The 22,724-nt window shown below is 37.3% G+C and overlaps 1 pseudogene; it reads left to right on the forward strand.

Moving 5' to 3' along the window:
- The first annotated feature begins 12,427 nt into the window (after positions 1-12,427).
- LOC111411875 lies at positions 12,428-21,565 on the forward strand (annotated as a pseudogene).
- The last annotated feature ends 1,159 nt before the right edge of the window (positions 21,566-22,724 follow it).

The following is a 22,724-nucleotide window of genomic DNA, read 5'->3' on the forward strand; positions in this document are numbered from 1 at the left end:
GTCACTTTGGCTGATTTGGCGAATCTACGTCAAATGCCAAATGAATGGGCAGAACGTTTTCTCCAAAGGTTCAAAACAGCAAGAAGCAAGTGTTTTGTACCTCTGCCCGAAAAAGAATTTGTTAAAATCGCTCAAGGCTGCTTAAGCTTTGATTTAAAAAAGAAGTTTCAGAACAAAGAATTCCCTGACCTTTTCCAGTTGAGTGCAAATGTGATTAGGTATGAGCGACTGATAAGAGAAGAAGAACAAATGAAAAATTCTAGTAAAGGGACTTATTACAAAGACCCAAATTTTGACGTTCATACCATCGACGACGAGTCATACGATCAGGCCGAAATGTGTTTGGCCGAATTGGTCAAAGGGGATACGTATACTTGTCCCATAATGGTCAAGCCTAGACCATCGGGCAAAGATGAGTCCATAAAGGATGGAAAGATAAAGGCTAGAACGTTCTCGTTCGATGTGACCAAAGCTGACCTTATATTCGACAAGTTATATAGGGATAAGCAGATAAGATTGAGCGATAAGCACAAGTTGCCAAACCCTGAACAAATTAAGGGTAAAAAATATTGTAAATGACATAATGCATGGTCACATCTGACTAACAATTGCTTGGTTTTCCGTCATGTATTGTAGGATGCTATTGAATCAGGACGAATTACGTTCGATAATAAGAAAAAGATGGCAGTGGACGAGAATCCTTTCCCACAGCCACTTGGAGTAAACATGGTAACATCTGGATTCAAGAACAAGTTACCAAAATTCAAGTTGGTCGTAGATGACGGAGAAGAAGATCCTAGACCACATCCCAGCATCTTCGAACGAATCAAAGGAAAAGAACCAAAAAAGGACGAGACGTCCTGTGTGCAAGGTGTAAAAGGGAAGTAAATGGAAACACGGAGAAACTAGGGACATGGCAGCATCCTCATCGCCCTGTTTTCTTTCCAAACATTCAGCCTGGTAGAGGGCGAGGTACATCATTCTATAGAGGACCGCCTTTTGAAAGGCAGTTCAGACCAGCAAATACTGGAAGAACATTTAGGCCGCAACCTCGCAGGCCAAATGTATGGCATTCATTCCAGTACAGTGCAGGAAGGGCAATACCCTTCGATGAGATGACTAGGACCCAACAAAGGCGTTTCCAACGAAACTATGGACGGGTGATGAGACAGCAACAAGGAATGCCACATCCCAAAACGCCTATACTACACAAGGTAGCCAATCAAAACGTCCTCAAAGGTAGTAAAGAAATCGGTACAAATGAATCAATGAAGGAACTGCCAGAAACCACTTCTGGGAGATCAAGGTTTGAGAGGGATAAGAGGGATGAAGAAGATCCAGATCAACCCCTTGCTATCCAATTCGGTACGTTGCCTCCTGTCGTGGCCAATAATTACCTATTGGCTAATGAGTTCAAGAATAAGGAAAAGGAAGAAGAGGGAGAAGACAACGAAGGAGAAGCCTGCGTGTTGATATGTGAAGAAGGCCAGACTTCTGGAGAGGCCTACAACGACGAAGAAGACGATGGGATGATGGACATTGAAGAAGAAATCGATCTAGAAGCAGAAAGGAAAAAGATAGGAGTATCGCGCAATACTCTGTTTAAGCAACTACATCAAGAGGGAGTTCGCGAAGTAGACTTGTTGGGGGAGCCATCTGGGCGTCCTTTCGATTTCTACGTACGGTATGGGACACCCAAAAGGAAGAAGAGAATGCATCGCTCTGAAAAGTATGGGTCACCTCCAAGAATAATGCCCCCTCCCACAGGTTGGATAACTGATGAGGAAGCATTAGAAAAAAATAAGAAGGAAGTTCAGAGGATAGAGGATCAGCGTGACATACTGCACGTCGACTTATCGCAAGGGGATAATTCGACAGAAAACAAGCAAGAGGTAGAAATAGAGGCTGCCGAAAAGGTTATTTTTAAACGGCCAGCCATGAAATTGACTAAACACTTGAGGCCGTTATACGTTAAAGCTCTAGTTAACGGCGTCCCAATGGCAAAAGTGCTTGTCGACAATGGAGCAGCTATAAACACGATTCCATCTAGGATGATGAGAAAGTTTGCAAAAACAGAGGGTGACATGATTTCTACAGAAATCATCCTCACTAGCTTCAATGGAGGAGCAACTTCAGCTAAGGGAGTTATGCCATTAGACATAACTATAGGTACGACTACTAGGACCACTGTCTTCTTTGTAATAGATGGTCCTACTAGTTACAACGTGCTCCTAGGAAGAGATTGGATACACGGAAGTCGCTGTATTCCCTCGTCGCTCCATCAATGCCTTATTTTTTGGAATGACAAAGGCGAAGCAAAGGTAGTACAAGCCGATCATAGGCCTTTTGTCGTAGAAGCAAACTCGATGGAGAAGTTCATGTACGAAGGAAACTATGGACCTGTCAGAGTAGTGCAAGACGGGGAAGAAACTCAGGTTGTCGCGCAAAGCGAAGAACCATTCTCAGTGGACGCACTCACTGAGATGTTAAAACAGATGAAGCCAAATATAGTGGCCCTGGAAGAGCCAGTAATTGACAAAAGATAATTGAGGAGTCTTGAATGGACTTTAAGTTACAAAAGCAAATGGCCGACATTCAGGCCTTCAAAGCCAGACTAGTGGCTTTCAATAAGGAATGCAATGACAAAGCGAAGGAAGAGACTGCCCTAAAAGCGCTGAAGGAAAAGTTGGCAGTATTCGAATTAGAGCAAAGCATTGGCCGAGAAGTCAACAAGGTGGACTGTTTGGAAGAAGAAGTACTTACAAAAGAACTGGACGACGAAGTGATGCGGATTGCCAAACCTGAATACGCTCAAGCACAAGACCCTCTGATCAAAGTAAATATTGGCAATGAAGGAGAAGATCACCCAACGTTCATCAGCCAGATGCTCGACCAAGAGGTTAGTAACAAATTAATCGCTTTGTTAAAAGAGTACAAAGATTGTTTTGCTTGGGAATATGAACAAATGCCTGGTTTAGATAGAGACTTGGTGGAACATAGGTTACCGACTAAGCCTAATTTTAAACCTCATAGGCAACCTCCTAGGCGTTTTGCTCCTAATGTACTCCCTGAGATTAAGAAAGAGATAGAGCGATTATTGAAAGCAGGTTTTATAAGAACAACCAGATATGTTGAATGGTTGTCGAATATTGTGCCAGTACTAAAAAAGAATGGTAAACTAAGGGTGTGTATAGACTTTAGGAATTTAAACATAGCTACACCCAAAGATGAGTATCCAATGTCCACGGTGGATTCTTTAGTAGATTCAACTGCCGGACATGTCATGTATTCTTTCATGGATGGGTATTCAGGATACAATCAAATTTATATAGCTGAAGAAGACATACACAAAACTGCCTTTAAATGCCCTGGGTCTCTAGGATGTTTTGAATGGGTAGTTATGCCTTTCGGCCTAAAAAATGCAGGGGCAACTTATCAAAGGGCAATGAATTTAATCTTTCATGATATGATAGGCAAGTTTGTTGAGGTGTATGTAGATGACATAGTAATCAAGTCCATTAAAGAAAAGGACCATTTCGAACAGTTAAGATGTTCGTTTAAACGAATGAGGCAGTACAAACTAAAGTTGAATCCCTTGAAGTGTGCATTTGGTGTTAATGCAGGGAACTTTCTTGGTTTCTTAGTACACAAGAGAGGGATTGAGCTTGATACCAAGTAAATTTTTTAAGACACTTTATTTCTAACTGCGCAGGGCGAACTAAAGTCTTTTCGCCGCTATTAAAGCTGAAAAATCAGGACGAATTAGTCTGGAAAGAAGAACATCAAAAGGCTTTTGAAAGCCTGAAGACATATCTATCAAGCCCACCAGTATTGGTGTCACCAATCCAAGGACGGCCAATGAAAGTGTACGTATCGGCTGAAAAAGAATCAATAGCTGGAATGGTCGCACAGGAAGACCAATTTGGTGAAGAAAGGGCGATTTACTACTTAAGTAGACGGTTAATGAAATGTGAATGTAATTACTCCGCTGTTGAAAAATTGTGTCTTGCACTGTATTTCACATGTACAAAATTAAGGGCTTATTTACGGCCTGTAACCGTTTATTTAATTTCTAAAGTAAATTTAGTTAAGTATATGTTCTTGCGCCCTATTTTACACCAAATGAAAGGCCTTTGGACACTAGTTTTATCAGAGTTCGAAATACAATATATACCTCAAAAGGCAGTCAAAAATCAGACTTTGGCTAACTTTCTAGCCGATCATCCATGCCTTGACATTCCTGAAGAAATCGAATTAGAAATCAAGTCGTTCGAATTAAAACCTTGGGTATTGTATTTCGATGGGTCAAAAACCTCTAAAGGTGCAGGAGTAGGAGTAGCATTGATTAATCCTTTAGGGATTTGCTACAAGTTTGCATTCACCTTAGACAGAATGTGCACCAACAATCAGGCCGAATATGAAACCTTGATTGTAGGCCTAGAACTAATGATAGATATGGGAATAAGAAATGTGATCAATAAGGGCGATTCTCAATTGGTGATACATCAACTGATCGGTGATTTTAAATGCCAAAGTGATTCCATTATAAGTCAATATGAGATCGCCCAAGAATCATTAGAGGAATTCGATCAAGTAGAACTTCAATGCGTTAATAGGATATATAACGACGTGGCAAATGAGTTAGCCCAAATGGCTTCAGGGTACTTAAAGGTCTTGGATTGGAAGTCTACTTGTGAGTATGGAACCATATTGCCCGTAACTCAAAGAAGGGCGAGAAAAATTGAACTTCACTGTATACAAGATGGAGATGCAGTGGATTGGAGAACAGAGATTAAAAGGTTCCTTAAAGAACCTAATGGAGGGATTAGTAGGAAAACGAAACTATGTTTGATGTATTACACACTAATAGATGAAGAGTTATTTAAGAAACGCTCTGATGGTGTAGTACTAAAGTGTGTAAGTTTGCAAGAAGTCAAAACGATCATGACTGAAGTGCACGAATGGATATGTGGAGCTCATCAAGCTGGCCAAAGGATGAGATGGTTAATTATTAGGAGTGTATATTTTTGGCCAAAGATGGGAGAACTATGCGTTCAGTATGCAAAAAGTTGTTTAGCATGCCAAAAGCATGGTCCAATACAAAGGGCGCCAGCACGAGAAATAGCACCTATTATTAAGCCTTGGCCATTCAAAGGTTGGGCGATAGATCTAATAGGGAAGATCTACCCCCCATCGTCCAAACAACATACTTTTGTTATAGTTGCAACAGATTATTTCACTAAATGGGTAGAGGCGGTTCCTTTGAAAGAGATCACCCAGAAGAATGTTATAAAGTTTATCCGTGATCACATTATTTATAGGTTTGAAATTCCACAAATTTTAATGGTAGATCACGGAACATCTTTGAATGGGGATCAAATAAACAAATTTTTGAGCGAATTTGGGGTTAAATTAGTAAACTCCACACCGTACTACGCTCAATCCAACGGACAAGCGGAATCCTCTAACAAGATTCTAAAAAATATCATCAGAAAGATGATAGACGAAAACGCCAGAAATTGGCACGAATGTTTGAATAAGGTCTTATGGGCTTATAGAACATCACCTCGGTCAAGTACCAAAGTTACTTCTTTCCAACTTGTTTATGGACAGGATGCCGTTTTGCCTATGAAAATCAACGTGCAATCTATTCGAGTGTGCTTACAACATAAGTTGAATGATGATGAGTATGCCGAATCACTAGTTCAAAATTTATTGAGTTTAGACGAATTGAAGTTGGACGTCTTAGATAGGTTGCAAGTTCAAAAGCAAAGAATGGCTAAGTTTTATAATAAAAAAGTCATAGCCAAGTCGTTCAGCCTGGATGAACTAGTTTGGAAGACGATACTCCCTTTAGATACCAAGGATCCAAAGTACGGGAAGTGGTCGCCCAATTAGGAAGGACCATACAAAACAAACAGTGTGTTGCCTAATGGAGCGTACCACTTGGAAGATTTAGACGGCACCAAGCACGTAAGATTCATTAACGGCAAATATTTGAAAAAATATGTTCCTTCTTTATGGGAATGTGAACAGGTAAAAACATAACCAAACATTCTGGACGATCAAAAGATAATAAAGACAGAGCGAAATACGTTCGAATAAAGTTCTTTATTATCAAACGTTCATTACAAGAATACAAAAGATACAAATAATGGACGAGTTACAAAATACAACTAAAGTAAGATGATCTCCCAGTTGATCGCTGAGTAAACTTCACACCGCCATCCTAAATGCATCGCTGCAATGGTGGGATTGACGAGTGAGAGGGTGTACTGGCCTCACCACCTTCCTAAATGCATCGCTGCAACGGCGAGCAAAGAGGCTGAGAAACACTCTCAGCAGGCAAGCTGAGAAGCACTCTCAGCAAGCAAAGTGGCCCACAAGCAGCCCAAAAATTGCCTTCCATCATTGACTCCTTGTGAAGAACAAAGAGGCGATGGAAAGAATTTTGCAGGAAAGAACTTCGCTGCTGGCCAGAAAATATTTCCTATACCTCCCATACCAAAGGTGACATCAAGGTAAATATAAGACGGACGGACTAGACAGTCCATTTTTTGGATCAGGTTGATCGTCAGAATGCCAAGAAATGGCAGCAAATTGGTTTCGAAGAAGAAAATGAAGAGATGAAGATAGAGGATGAAAAATGCGAAGCATTTATAGGGGGTGAACATGAAGAGACAGAATATGAACAGCCACATTTCTGTCTAATAAACGGAATTAAATGGCCCTAAGTCTTGGGAACAGTAGTGGGAATATCAAAAGAGAATGGACAAGATTCTTAGTGCAAAGCAGTTAAGTGCTTAAAGAATTGATGATTAAAAAATAAACGTCAAATAAATGCACAAGAAGTTAATGTTCATTAATAATGAACAAAGTTACAAAGAGAAAAATCGAATTACAAAAAAAAAAAAAAAGGGACATCGTATGTCTTAATTACAGTCTACCCCATAAGGAACGAATTCGTTCCCTACGTTTTTCCCAATCCTTGTTCTGTCGGGAGGAAGTAATGTTCAATTCAGCCGCAACGTCATCATCATCAACTTCCAACTTCTTGTACTGCTCGACCAAGGATTTAGTTCGCTCAATTCCCTGGGAGGCGTTGCGCTTTTTAGCAGCCATCATCGCCCTGCAATCGTCCATTTTGGCTTGAAGTTCCCTCATCTGAGCAGCCAAGTTAACCATCAAAGAGTCTTCAATCATGACTTCGGAAGAGATTTCTTTCAACTCGTCCTTAGCCTTGTTGATCTCCACGCGCAAAGACTCTTTCTCAGCTACGGCTCGAAGATATTGAGTACGTTTGGCCTTTAATTCAGCATTCTTGGCCAGCATAGAAAGGACCTCGGAGTGAATGACCTTCAACGTCACTTTAAAGTCGGCAGAAAGATTGAGCGACGGAAGCGTCAGTGCTTGCTCCAACTTCGCACTCAAGTGCTCAAGTTCATCCTTGTGTCTGGCAGCACTAGTCCTTCCAATGTCCATATCCATGAAGGATACGTACTCAAATACCAACTCCTTCAAGAACTTAAAATCTTCTTTCGAAGAAGCAGCAGGACAATCAGATGGAGCAGGGCGAGGCGTTTGGACCTGCCCCCAGGAAGCGAACAAGTCCTGGATAGAACGCACAATCCTATCAGCATCCTGCAAAGAAGATTGCCAATATTAAAAATCCTCACTACAACGAACAAGGTGAAAATAGAAATGAAGCAAAGACTACCTCGTCAACAATCGTAGAAGATGGCGGGCCCTCAGCCAAGCTTGCCACCAACGACTCATCCATTCGTGAAGACTTCCCTTTGTCCGAGCGAGAAGATGTTGCCACAACGGGCGGACTCATAGGAGTATCTGCAAAGCTCAAGAGCAACAAATCAGAGACCAATAGCACGAGCAAAGGTAAGACATCAAAAAACTGAACCTTCGACTTCGATGTTTGGGGAGTTGACGCCCAGGGAAGAAGGCGGCTCATCCATGGGTTGTAATGAGGATTTTGGGACTGAAGATGTCTCTTTAAGTGTAGCCCCCTCATCAACCGGTTTGGATGAAGTAGCTTCAGCAGAAGATGATGGAGCAGGAGTTGTCGATGTCAAAGCCTTTAAAGGAGAGGCTGAACTTTTCTGAGAAATCCAAAAGATCATCAGCACGTAGAAAAGTTTCAAGTATGGAAAAATATACTTGCAAGTAAGCCAATTTAATTACCTTCCTTCTGACAATAAGAGGGGCATCATCATCGTCATCGACATCATTCTCCAGAATGGGAGATGCTGAGGCTGGCCGTTTGCGGCTTGGAGCACTCTTGGCCGTAGTAGGCTTGGCAGGGAGGGAAGAAGATGGACGAGCAGATTGTTTAGTACGACGAGAAGGAGAGGGGCTCTGAATAGACAAAGGAGTGACCAAAACAGGATGAGAAGAAGAAATGCTCGGTTGGTTTAATGAATAAAAGGCACGATTGGCCTCAGCCGCAAATAATCTGCGCTTCACCGATGGCCAGAGTTGTTCAAAAAGAGGGTGAAGGGCGTGGCTAGAATTGAAAGGGGCCAATGAAAAATGACTGGTTAAAAGGAGATTACGAGCATCTATAGCATCTGCCTCCGCTTTAGTAATGGTATGAAAACGGTCAACTAAATTCTTTGAATAGCAAGGAGGAACAGGCCAAGTTTGGCCAAAATCGAGCTGGCGAGCAAAAAATTGGGGAGCATAAATCTCTACCCCTGCTTTGGCATTAGTCCCAGTCAGAATATCATGAAATAGCTCCCTCCCGGTTAAAAACTGAATCCAAATGAGCAGAGAGGTGCTCGCGCTATCTATGGTGGAAGGGGGATGTATATAATTTGGAGTCAAAAAAGGAGGAAAAGGAAAGAAGGAAGAGATTGAATCTAAAGAATAAAAGAATGAAAAAATCTCCCTTCTGGGCATATTTACAGGAGTTAAGGGCTCCATAGCTAGCCCGTAACAGCTAGCAGAAGGACGAGAAATGGATGGAGCACCAAGCGATGGAAAATAGGATCTCAACCACAGTTGAGTGAACCAAAAAGGTCCACTGCCAGTGGGAGATGCACCATTCTTCAATTGAGTTTGAAGAAAAGCCATGCCTTTATAAAGGGCAGCCAAAAACAAAGAACATAAATTCAAAGGCCTGCCACGCGCCAATTTATGCGCTATAGGTAAATAACTCAGAGAAGGCTTTATACTTGGCACGCACAAAACATATTTACAAAGCCAAACTAAAAGAAAGGTCACTCGCTCAGCATGGGTAGGCTCAGCGCTCGAATAATTGTGGAGGGTCTGCAGGCTTGAATAAGAATCGGTGTAGTTTTTGCCAAACTTTGGGGCGCCACCAGAAACTAAGATACCAGGGAAAATAGTATCGCCCAAAGGTGGCAGATTCACCAGGGCCCCAACATCCCTTAAGGTAATAGACATGGGGTCGAGGGGGAAAATAAAGGTGTTATACTCAGGGGACCAAAAACTCAAAGCAATCGGAAAGAGCACTGAATCAAAAGTAGGGGGGCGAATAGAGACTTCTAACAAATCAGAAATCCTAGCGCTATCAAAAAGTGCCTTAGAAGGACCATGACCCACAAGACGAGCATGCCACCTACGAAAAGCTACGTCAGATTTAGGCCAAGTGCGAATACCTCTTTTGCGAAGTGGCCCCAACGGTAAAGAGTTCAGGAATGGAGGACCCTGAGTGCAAGGAAACAGCTGACCCACCACCGTCTGTTCAATTGCCTCTGCATTGTTGAAGAAATGACCCCAAGTAGAACTCATTACGTCCAACGTCAGCAGGTGCGAGAAAACTTGGGGTTATGTATGGGCAACTCAGAAGTCTTTGAAAGTCGTCAAAACTGAAGGAATCGCTAGCTTGAGATTGTGAAGCAGCCATTGGAGAAGGAACGAAACTTTTCAGGGTTACGTAGCAAGGAAGCAAAAGATGAACAGTGAATCGTGAAAGAGATGCAAAAAAATACGAGACGTGGTTTGGTAGCAGTGAAATGGCGTGTTTGGGGTTTATAAGGGTTTGCAAAACGACGCACATCTTCAAGTTATAGAAGGAAACAATGATTGAAATTCTTGAGAATTTCGAACGTTGCTGGAAACACAAAGTGAATATGGCAAAATTCAATAATTATTATTAATTCTGCCATATTGGGGGGTAATTGTTGACACATAAAAATTCAGCCCAAATCGAACAACCCAAGAAGTAAAGCCCAATTGGAGGATCCCCAAATCAGATAGCCCAAAGAATGAAGTCCAATCGAACAAATCAAGGTGAAGGCCTAAATAAGGAGGCCCAAGGATGCAGTAACGCCATCGCCCAAGTTTGCAAGTCGCCCTGAATCTGAACGAATAGAGTGTCATACGGTCGCCCAGAGCTGTAACTCTATTCTCGCCCAAACCTTCAAGTCGCCCAAAGTATCAACAGACATAACGCGTCGTGGTTATCAAGAAATGCAGTTATCAAAGCAGTTGTTAAAGCAGCCTTATCACGTTCCACGATTCAAGGAATTCAATCGAAAGCGGTTGAACGATGAAAGGTAATGGCAGCAGTTAAAAGGGAGTTTTCATGACAAAATGGCCACTACGAAGAAAATGGGTAGTTATAGGACGATCAAGCAGTTTTTAGAGTAGTTAATCACAAAGAGATTGTCTATGAAGTATAAAAAGGAGAAAGGACATAGAAGCAAGGGACCGAATCCAAAACTCTCGAACAGAGAATATGTAATTTTCATTTCCTTAGTTTTTAGACTTAAACACTTTTCTTTCAGTAACTCGTGTGCTTGCGCCCCTTGGAGGCACGTTGTTTTTTATTTCCAATTGTAAAGTCATCGCCAATAAAAGAACACCCCTTTTGGGACTTTGTCTCAAGAGGTTTGTCCCTTACACAATCGTCTGACCCTTTTTAATTGTTAGCGACTAACCCGCGCGAAACAGGAGCTAAGACGACTTATTGGTGGGTTTGAACGGTACCGACATCATATATTGATAGGGTGATGTAACAAGATGTAAGGAATCTACAATAATTATGTCTTTTGAGATTACGGTGGAAATGAGACTGAGCTGATCTTCAAAGGCTGAATTGGTATTTGCATGAGGTAGGGCCTGCAAGCATTAAATGTGAGAACTTAGGTCGGTAGTCAACAAATTTTATCACGTTTCATAATTTCACTTACAAACAATTTATCTGAATAATACCAAACAGCCATTCTTAATCGAAATGTCAAACAAAGAATGAACTATATAGAATATTAGAAAATCTAAATAATTAAAAGGTTACTTGTATAGTTTTTCCAAAAATTATTGAAAGGTTGTTTGACAAATTTTTTTTATAAAAGTTATAAAATTAACGAAAAGTACAATTGAGAAGTTGATAAAAATCATAAATTTCATAAAATGTGGATTTAAATGTTTACTTTAATTTCTTAATAAATTGAAGTGATTGAAGTCCAGTACATTTCTGCGAATTGTACTTGCATACACCATAACAAACCCAAACCCCAGTGTAAGAAATTACAAAAATATAAGGATGCATTTGATTGCCAATATTTTCTATGAAAAATATGTTTTTTCCACCCAAATTCTTACTTTTATGTCGTTTGATTACAATTTTTTCATAGAAAATATTTTCCTACTTTTGGTCTTGTGACCATATTTTCCTCAGATTAAGGAAAATATTTTTTTAAGGGGGAGTAGGATTTTATTTTCCAGGAAGTTCTTTCTCTCATCTATCCACTCTCTCTCATCTACCAAAAAAAAGGGACAAATATAATATTTTCTAAGTTAAAAATTAAATCAATCAAATACATTTAATTGACAATTTCCATGCAAATAAATTTTAAGCAATTGAATTACCTAAAATTTATTTTCTTTCCATGTGAATTCTATACTTACAATCAAGCGCACCATAAGTTCATGTTTGACAATCTCTAGAATGAAATTAATTTTCGAAATAGTGATTTTTGAGAAAATGTGAGATTAAAAGGTAAGCAAAAAACTTTAAGTTTCTGTATAAAATATTTTATTATCGGAATTTATGGTAAAAAATAGTTAATTGTTCCAATGGTCACTGAATTTAGGTTCATGTCTTTGATTAGTCATCGAAATTTAAAATATTGAGGTTTGGTTACTAGACTTAGGCCTGTGCCTTCGATTACTCGTTGAAATTTAAAATATTGAATTTTTGTCACTGAATTTTGAAAAATATTTTACATTACTCATTGTAAACGTGACATTTTTGAAAGTTTAGTCACTGTAAACTTGATATTTTTTAAAGTTCAACATTTATGGCACTGAGTAACATAAAACATTTTTCAAAGTTCAGTGATTAAAACTCAGCATTTTGAATTTTAATGAGTAATTAAAGATATGAATCAAAGTTCAATGACTAAAACTAGACAGATAAAATTTCAATGATCAACAAAAAACATGTACCTAACTTCGGTGGCCATTGAAAGAATTAATTCTTAAAAATGAGTAGAAAGAAAAGAAAGAGCTCCATTGTGGTTCAAAGGGATGTAAAAGAGCAGAAGGAGATTGCTAAGATGCAAAATTCCATTGACACTGCGACAATCGAATTGATTTTACATTTGCAATGGTTGCTCACATGACATGGCTGCGTTATATTGCCAGTAAAATCGATTACTCCATCTCCCTCACTTGGAAGGTCAGTCACCCATATCTGAATTCCGCAAAAGGGGAGGGGGGGGAAGGAAAACGGAAAATACAGCTTAACAGCCTAAATAAAAGGAGGATTTTCCAAATTAGTCTAAGAAATAAAAACATTTGAAAACTAGTCTCCAAACAATCAATTTTCCAAAAATACCCTTTATAGAGAAATTGCAACCAAAGCCACTACAATATCTAAAAACCTTCAAATAAGTCCTCAAAGAAATATAGATCAAAATTCTTTAATAAATTTAGATCCAAATATTATACAAAATTTTATTGATCTAAAAAACGCTACAGAAAACGAATTAATCTATTTGGAAGAAGATCTGAAAGACTTCTTTATAGAATATTTAGACCCAAAACTAAAAAATAAAAATGATTCCATAGATGATGAAGCAATTAAAATGGAAAAAGATAGATATAAATTAATCCTTAACTTAAGAAGGAGAATTAAAGAATTAAACATAATTATTCAAGAAAAAATATTGGTAAAAAATAGTGAATTTTATAAATTTTATTGTGATATTTTAAATACCTATGAAGAAGTTAATTGGCTCAAAAATATTAATCCCTCCGCTGCACACTCCGACAAAATGGTATCAGAGCCATGTTACGAACCAAAAATTATGATGAATATATTAGATGAAGAAAATATAATTGAAGAATTTTTGAAAAAAGTCGAAAAACATAAAAAACCTAGTTATCCTTATTTACCTAAAAATACCACAAATGAAAATTTTGGGGATATACATAAAAGATTAGAGAATCTAGAACATAATCTACAAATAGGAAATGCCCTATTAGATAAAAACCTTAGAGGAAAAGATAGGATTATAATTAATCCACCCCGAGATTTTAGGATAACACAAAAAGAAAATAATAAAGGGAAAAAACATGAAGAAAAACAATACATGATTACAGATGTAGAAGAAATAGAACAAAAATTATTAGAATCTACAGGAGAAGAGTATGAAGAATACAAAAGACAGTTAGAAGAATTAACTGAGAAAATGAAAAATATAAAGATGAATACTAATCCATCCTCAAGTCATGATATAAAGGTAGAATATAGTAGTGATGAAGAACAAGATTATCCTTATGGTACCCCAATACCTAATAAGTTTGATATTAATCAATATAGAAAAACACAGAAAAGATACACTGAAAATGTAAGAAAACAATCCATAAAAGAAATAAATCCAATGNTGCTTCAGATTATTACTGGGGAGCAGTGTTAAAAGTTAAAAAGAAACATAAAGAATATAAATGTGAAAAAGATTGTTCTTGCTCTGAGATACTTGCAGGTTATACATCAGGGACATTCAAAGAAGTAGAAACAAGATATGAGACAAACAGAAAAGAACTCATTGCTGTAAAAAGAGGAGTTCAGAAATATGAAGATTATTTATTGCCAAAGAAATTCTTAATTAGAACTGATAATACTCAAGTTAAAGCATTTTTAAAAAATAATGTCGATCCATCTATTAATAATAGATATATTATTAGGATACAAATTTGGTTTTCATATTTCAAATTTGACATTGAATACATAAAAGGTAAAACTAACTTTCTTTCTGATTATCTTAGCAGGGATGGAGCTAGAACAATTAAGGACGAAAGTCCAGATACTTGAGATAAAAGTTTCCTATTTGGAAACCCAAATTCAAAATATCCAAGATAGCCTTCGAGGCAAGAATTTAGCCTATGAGGCAGAAGATACTTGTACCAAGCCTAGTATCCCTTCGCAGGGACTTGTGAATAGTAGCACTCTTCCCGAGGATAAAGGGAAAGAAAAGAAGGTAATAGGAACCCCTTCACAGGGAATACTTAAACCTATTATTGGTAATAGAGATATTCAAGATATCAAAAGAGGAGGAAGCTCTTCACAAAGCCAAACTCAATCTAAACTTTCTATTGAAAGGATAGATCCCAAAGATATTGTCAAGATATGCCATGAAGCAAAAATGCCCAAAAAAGATAACCGTGAAGAAGTAACACTCTTTATTGTTATTTTTAATATTCTATCAGACTGGTATCTGGAGATTGGAAAGTGAATGAAGACTCTCCATTATTCGAAATACAACAAGATAAACTTTTATCCAGGAGCACCAGCCAACTGGGTTCGAAATTGCTTTGAAATAGGAAATATACTTTGTATATATCCTAGTAAAGATCTCAAGGAGATAGCTCAGCTTCCAGCCAACATTAGGAAAGCTGTTAAAAGATATACTGAAGTTGTTAAAACAACAAATATATATATCAGATTCCATTCAGCAACAATGGAATGGGATCCTGTCCTCGAATATATGCATCCATCGTTCCATGTGATCAAAATGGGATTAACAAATCAACATTTTTTACCAGCCAATCAAAAGGTCGTTAAAAATGGATATCAAGATATTCTTAATATGATGCCCTATAGAAGAGCAAAAGGGTATAAAGAGATATTTGAACATGTAACTCAGATAATTACTGAGAAAGAAAAAATATGGGTTTATCCATCTGAAGATCATATTATCTATTCCAATGCAAGGATGGATACCAAAGAGGAAGATATTTGTTATCTCGACCATCTATTATCAGCAATCATATCCAACCAAGTAAATGGATCGGAAGATATGGCTAAAGAATTATGCAAAATACTTTGGAATTACAGTGATCACCATTGTGAATACTGTGTTGTTGAAGATATGAGTCAAGCATCCCTTAATGATGAAGAATTCCCTGCAGAATTCTTTGATTCAAAAATGGAGAAGTGATGGTGACTAAAGTAGCCCTTTATCACTACTTTAATAAAGAAATTTATTAAAGAAAAACTGTGGCTGCTAGAAGACAGAAGATAATACAAGAAAAGTCTTTATAATTGTGACTACTTCCTACCAATGGTCACAAGTGGCAGACAAAGATAAAAGATAAGGTATCCAATTTCAAGATAAGAGGTCCACCCAACAAAAAGACAATGAAGAATTCGGTGGAGATAAGATGGCCCAGCTACCCAACAAAGAAAGGTGGAAAACACCTGTCCAAGATAAGATTCCAAAATCGTCTATAAAATGAGACATGAAGGAAGAAGGAAGATATCTCGAAAAAATCTATCTCTATAAAATTTCTTGTAATCTGTATACACCACAGGTATTCAGAAAAATATTAGATAGTTTGAAGATAGGAAAGCGTGTAATAAGGTAATCACTTATGGAGTTCTAAATTTCATAAGGTGAGTACCAAAGGTATGTAAATATAGTTTGTAAGCATGTACAATTTCAGTTTATGAATATCAAAGTAAAGTTTGTTATGTTCAACAAAGCTTTCATAAAAGGATTTCGTTAAGTTTCTCATGATTCCTCGGCAGTACAGATAGAGATTTTAAAAGATTTTCAAAACTTTGATTTTGAATGGATGTTAGCCATGCCAAAGTACTCGTATTTGATGAATGGTTAGGGGAAAAAGGCAGTCTTCTAACAAAAAATTGTAGCACCTTGTGTGTGAGTTATCTTTTAAAATTTCGTTCCAAGTAGGAACTTGATTCTGAAAAGAGTTTGGATAGAGGTGAAAACAGAGACTCTGGATACTGTGAGATAGCGTCTGTGGAAACACGGCTAGTTCTCTAGAATGAGAAGTGCAACCTTAATTGAAAAGCCTTTTGCGGAAGCAGTTGTGGACCCAAATGATTTCAAAAATATTTTAAATCTTTACTTGATTCAGAAGATTGATTAAGTACATGCAAAGCATCTATAAGAGCATACTGGAGGGAAAATCTGTTTATTTCCACTTGATTACTGTAAGTTATTTGCTTATTTTTACATACTTATGCTTTAATTATCTTTGATGAGTAATTCACAAGCATCCACTTCCACTGTTAATGATGATAAGAATCTCATTTTATTTTTAGATGAAGAAGATGTTTCTTTCCTGCTCAAATTAGATGTAAAATCTGATGTTATATTCCCTATTGGTAAAGAAAAAATTGAAGAAATATATAGAGATATAGATTATAGTTGTAAGAATAATATAGGATTTGATTCTGTGAAAACTCATAAAGAAATAAGAAAAGTAGAAGATATTATAACTAAACATACGGATATACAAGAAGAAATCTCAGAATGATTATTTAAAGGATATATAACCAAGAAAGGCTAACCTATAATCTTTAAAGAACTATTAAAATATAAAGAATAATTAAAGGTGTTCAAAAGATTGAAAAATATAGATATAGGACCTGATTGACAATTCCTTAAAGATATAAGATAGATCTTGCAAATAATTCATTAAGGGCAATATAGTACTTTTGATAAGAAAGGCTATTGTGAAAAATAGGAAGAATCTACCAGCCATTTTCAAAGTTGTCCCAAGGAAAACTGATGCGCAAATAATTGCGCGTGTTTAATGGTTTTTTTTTTTTTTTTTTTCTGGGGGGGGGGTTTTTTTTTTTTTTTTTTTTTTTTTTTTGTCAGGAAGTGGTCTTTTTTTTTCTTTTTTAATTTTTTTTAAGGGGGGGGTGGGGGATTTGAGCACACGGGGCTGTTGAGAGATTTGTTTGTAACAATTTTTAATAGTATGGAAATTAGATCGAAGAGGATTCTCTAATAAGTAATGCCTTTTGTGTTTAGGTCATAAGACTTGATAAAAAAAGCAGCAGCAAAAGATGTGATCTTTTCTTGGTGTTTAGGAGCTTGAACGAGGACGAAACTTTTAGGCAAAATAAGGAAAAAATTAGAATAAACATGCCATCTTTAAAATGCAAGTAGCTATTATGAATTCAATCCGATGCTCTTTACTGGTTTTTCAGTCCAAGAAAATTTCAAGCTTGATGATAGTTTTTTTTGATATTTTTCCTACAAGATGCTAGATGTTACTGGGATCTTGTTTCATCACCCTAACTGACACAATCTTTTATATTATTCCAGACGTACAGACGAGGTCAAATCGCAGATACCGGATTACTTGATAGTGTATGGAAAACTCTTTTCCAGGGAAAAATGACGTTCTTGCATTGGAACAAGGGAGAGGAGATGGCCCCTATGTTATGAGCTCACGGTGGAACTCTTCTTGTTAGGAAAATACTAGCAGCCGATCCAACGTATGGTTTTCCAGTACAACAATGTGATAACTTTAAGTGCTTGTTTGGTTACATATTTTAAGCCAATTAAAAACAAATTTTTGACCGTTGTTCACTATTCACACCGTCATTTTTGAATTATTCTCTCATAGGACCTACTTTATCTCTATTGTCGAAAAATCAATTATCAAAATCCCTATCAAACTAGCACTAACACTCATGATTCCTTTAAACTAGCTTCTTCTGAATGTGATTTTCGCCACAATTTCTTGGATAACATTTTCTAATAAGTGCATCTTTGGTTGGATTAGGACTTGTCATTTCTCTGATTCTGCAGTTTTGAGGACCTTTGATTTGAAACCTGATAATACGTCATAAGTCATAAGACTAAACAACTCATTTTATGATTGTATGTGCTGTTTGGAATGTCCTCTGTTAGATCTGTGTATCAGTAAATATGTCCAATCTGCCATGGATATGGGGACTGATATCTTTTACATTTTCACATGGAGATATAAATATGAAAAGAGTTGTATCTTCACTTTGACCTCATTAGTTTGTGGATATCTCCATGAGAAATGGGTATCCATCATATCTCTAATGATTTCCATCATTTTGGAAATTTTACCAGTGTCATATTTTGTGTGAATCCGTAGGCATTATGAAATAATTGACAGTCTACGGTCATATAGACAAATCAAATTTAGTGGCCCAAGTATCGTCATATATATGGTAATTGTTTAAAAATAGTTAACCCTGAGGGGTAATTCAGTAGTCAGGCCTTATGTTTGCTCCCCAATAATCACCAGTTCGAGTCCTCTCAAGGCTACCACTGTAAACTTCAAGGTTCCGAGGAATTAGTTGAAGTACGTGTAAGTTGGTTTGAACACTCATGGTCATCAAAAAAATTGTTTAAAATAGTTATTTGAGTTCATGCCTTGAGACACGTCTCACATGTTGCTTTTATTAAACGCCCTTTTTTTAAATCATAGCTTACGGTTCAAGGCTAAGCCTAAGGATGGCTAAGGAGTTTTCTCATTTGTCTTGCCTTTTTTTGGTTTTTTATTGTTGATTCTGCCTTTTGGGCTAATTTTATAGCCTAGGAACATTTTATGGGTTCTAGTGTTTTTCTTTTTTACTGCCTTCACTTGAAAGGGGAGGGAGAAGGCACCATTGAAAGTGGAGCACGAAGACAAAGAGCGAGAAGAAACCGATAACGACGAGGAGGATGATAGGGGATCAAATTAGTCAATGATTTTCAAGATTTCATTAGTAATGATATAAGATACTTCTAGGCGTTTCTACTTCTAAGAGCAGGTATGAGATACTTCTAGTTCTAGGTGTTTAAGTAGATTGTTGTTTGTTATGTGATTACTGATTTGAGAACTTATTGTTCATCCTTTATGTATGCATTTTATTCTTTTTAATTATGTTTGTTTGCAAGTTACACTTTTGTTTTTGTGAATTGGTTTTATTATGTATTTTCAAGATGGTTTATAGTTTATTATGAGCATTTTTTTTCCTTCTATTCTTATGCATCGCTTATGCTTGCCTCGATACCTGATTTAGTCTTTATACTTGCATATGGTTGAATCTCTCATGGACTTAGCGTCTAAATAGGTGTTGTAGTAGTGGTTTCACACCTCCTTGAAACTAAATCTGGTGTTGGAATAATTATTATGTACACTTGACTTGAGAGCATATTTCGAGTGAATATTTGACCGGTTCACCAATTTTTAGCCAAGCTGCGTGACATGTGTTTAATTTTGAACTATATATCCAGCTTGCATTTTTTGGTTTTATTCCTTGCAAAATCGATCACCATTATGTATGTTACCGCGAAAAAGATATGAAATTGTGAATTATATATCATTCGAGTTTGATAAAGTTGCAAAAATAGTTTCCTGAAGTTCTTTTGGTTTCCACACTTTTTCCTTTTAAAAGCAAAATCATGTTTCCGATTTGGCAGTAAGCATAAGACTAAATGGCTTAGAATTTGGACCAAATTTAAATCAACTTTGTTCTTTCTTGTTCTCTTTTCGTCTTTCATGCACACAGAACATATAAACATCTGCTATCAGCATTAATATTCCTTATCCTGTACTGACACCTGCCCTCAAATACAATTTGTAATATTCTTCGCTCAGCTAGCCACTATATTTTGACTTTGACAGATGATAATAGCTTAATGTAATCTGATGATGCCTCTGTTCATAAACAAATTTGTTAGTATTAATAAGATTGTTTTAGCATTCCATTAGTTACTTTGTGGAACATGGGCACGTTTGGCAAAGCTTGAAAAAGGTAAAAATTACATTTTTAAGTAACCATTTTTTCCCCCGAAACATGTTTGGATAATTTAATTTTTCTTAAATAACTCTCCTATTAAAATGAGTTCTTATTTCCAAATTTGATTAGTATAAAAAAAATTAATTTTAGAACTTACTTCTTTACTTGTAATTAAACTCTTTCGGTTTTCAAAACATCCTCAACATTCAATTTTCCTTAATAAGTTGTGATTTGGTCAAAATTATCTTCAAGTTTTACTCACAGTTCAGAATCCATTATGTTCGATAGTCAATTTGGCTTCTACATATTCTGGTTTAACATTTTTTTATCGCATTATGGTGGAGGCTGTAAATGTCAGCTTTTATTACACAATATCCGTTTGTGACAGGAGAGTAGGTGTTGGAGATGTGGTAGTCCTGAAGGACCCTATGAGCATAGAGAAGTATCTTGTTCGGAGGTTAGCTGCTATTGAAGGGTACGAGATGGCTTCTATCGATGAAAAGGACGAGCCTTTTGTCCTTGAAAGGGATCAGTGTTGGTTATTAGCTGATAATGAAAATTTAAAGACTAAGGTATATGCACCTTCATGTCTAATGATTACTTCTTTCGTTTCTTACTAGCATATTTAAAAGGGACCTCGCCGTTCCTGCACATCGAGGGAATTTCCAGGTTGTGTAGCGTCTTTGAGAAAGTCTAGAGCATGTTCGGCCAAGCTTGAAAATAAGTGAAAGTTATTTCTAAGTAACTTTTTTTTGTTGCTGAACATGTTTTGATAACATACTTTTAAGTCAAATGTTACTTACTTTGACAGCACCGTTAATATAAGCAACTTACTTATTTTCAATTTTGATATGGATATTATAAGTTTTCTGAATTCGTTCGTTACTTATTGAGATGTTTTTGATCTTTCTTGTAGCAAGAAGCATACGATAGCCGAACGTTTGGTCCAGTTTCTATGACCGAGATTATCGGCAGAGTAATATGTTGCCTTAGAACGGTTGTGGATCATGGACCTGTAAACAATAGGTTAGCCTTTTCGATTATTGGGCAATTAGTAATTATTCAACTTTATAGGAATTTTTCGTCCCTGATTAGATGTTATGTTACTTCTTCAGTCATTTTAGTGCCAGGAAGGATTTGCCTGTTCTAGAAGTTGAACTGGATGTCGATGAAATGGCAAAAATTCACAAAGCATAGATGTGAGTTGCAAAGAGAAAGGCTCTGCTTTGCTTTATTTCCATGTATGATCTTGTCGTTCACTTCTCATATCGGACCTCTTCTCATCTTCCAGTCGGCAACATCTAAATAAGACTAGTCAATACTTTGCAAGCTCGTCTCACTTCTGGTTCGTGCTCTTTCTCACAATGGCATGTGAACGGCCTTCATGAAATCTGAGTTCATCGTTGTTCTTGACCGTTGGATTGAGATTTATGAATTTTCGAGGGTATATTTTGTTAATTTACTTTCTAAGGTTTGAAGTGAGTTGCTGACTTCAAAATGTGGCATGTGATGTGCATTTTCTTTGGCTTAAAAACAAGTCTCTTATTTCGACCTTGTCTTGCTTTCTCGTTCAAGTTACATATTTGTTTCAGTTAAAAGCTTGTTTGAGAGTTGTTTATAATATGTTTAACTTATAAATAAATAAAATTGAGTAATGAATAATATTTGTGGATCACACATGAAAAATGATAGATCGATTGTGACCCGACTATAAATAAGAGGCAAACAAGGGCTTATGCTTTTTGACTATTAAGTTATTTCAAATGCTGACATGGTTAATGAAAATGATGACTTAGCAAGAAAATTTGCTCAGAATTTAATTCACAAAGTGATATCGACTCTATTATAAAGACCATCTTAGAAAGAAAAAAGGAAATTACACTGTCCCAGGGCTTTCATGTTCACTGTACATAAATCATGAGCCCAACTTTTCTAATCAAATATCTGATATAACAATAACCCTAAAATTCAAATTCATTTCACTCCATCCTTCATTCTCTCTCTCTCTCCCCCTCTCCTGTCTCTCTATCCTCTCCATCACACGAGCAGCCGCCGTCTCCAGAGACCACAACACCATAGTAACGACCTCTTTCGAACGTGTAAGCGTCGTTGCACAGTGGCTCGCAACGCCAACGTCGCTGCAGATACCGCGAAGAGCGGTGATGATTGCCATCACTTGAATCAGATGCAACGTACAATCGGGCCTCGACATGGTTCACCGATTGGTTGTCGAAGTAAATTCATAACCTCGACCTTCTTCTACATTTAGTAGGTATGATTTTAGGTGTTATCTCTTTCGCTTTTCGATCTGTAGGTAGTGATTTTGGGATTTTGTTGGTTGTATTTTCAGATCTTGACCATGGTTGTGGTGGTGATGTTGGTAGTAGGATTTGATTGCTAGTGGTTTTGGGGGGATGTGGTTGTAATGTTGGTTGTGGTGGGACGCTGTGGGATAGGAGTATTTGTTAGTGGTTGTGGTGGTGGTGCAGCGATGGTGTGTTTCTGGTTGGTGGTACTATGGGCACAGTGGTGTTGGTGACGTTGGGAGGTGGTGTATTGTTGGGTGTGTTTGGAGGTGTTTCTGGCAGTGTGGTGGTCTTGGTGGCTGCGATGGTTTCTGGTGGTGGTTGTATTGTTGGTGTTGGTAGATGTGGTTTTGGTGTCGAGATCGGATGTTGGATGTCTGTGACCAGCTATATGGTCCCATCTGCGA

Source organism: Olea europaea, chromosome 16 (assembly GCF_002742605.1).
Source record: "Olea europaea var. sylvestris chromosome 16, O_europaea_v1, whole genome shotgun sequence".
Classification (NCBI taxonomy): Eukaryota; Viridiplantae; Streptophyta; class Magnoliopsida; order Lamiales; family Oleaceae; genus Olea; species Olea europaea.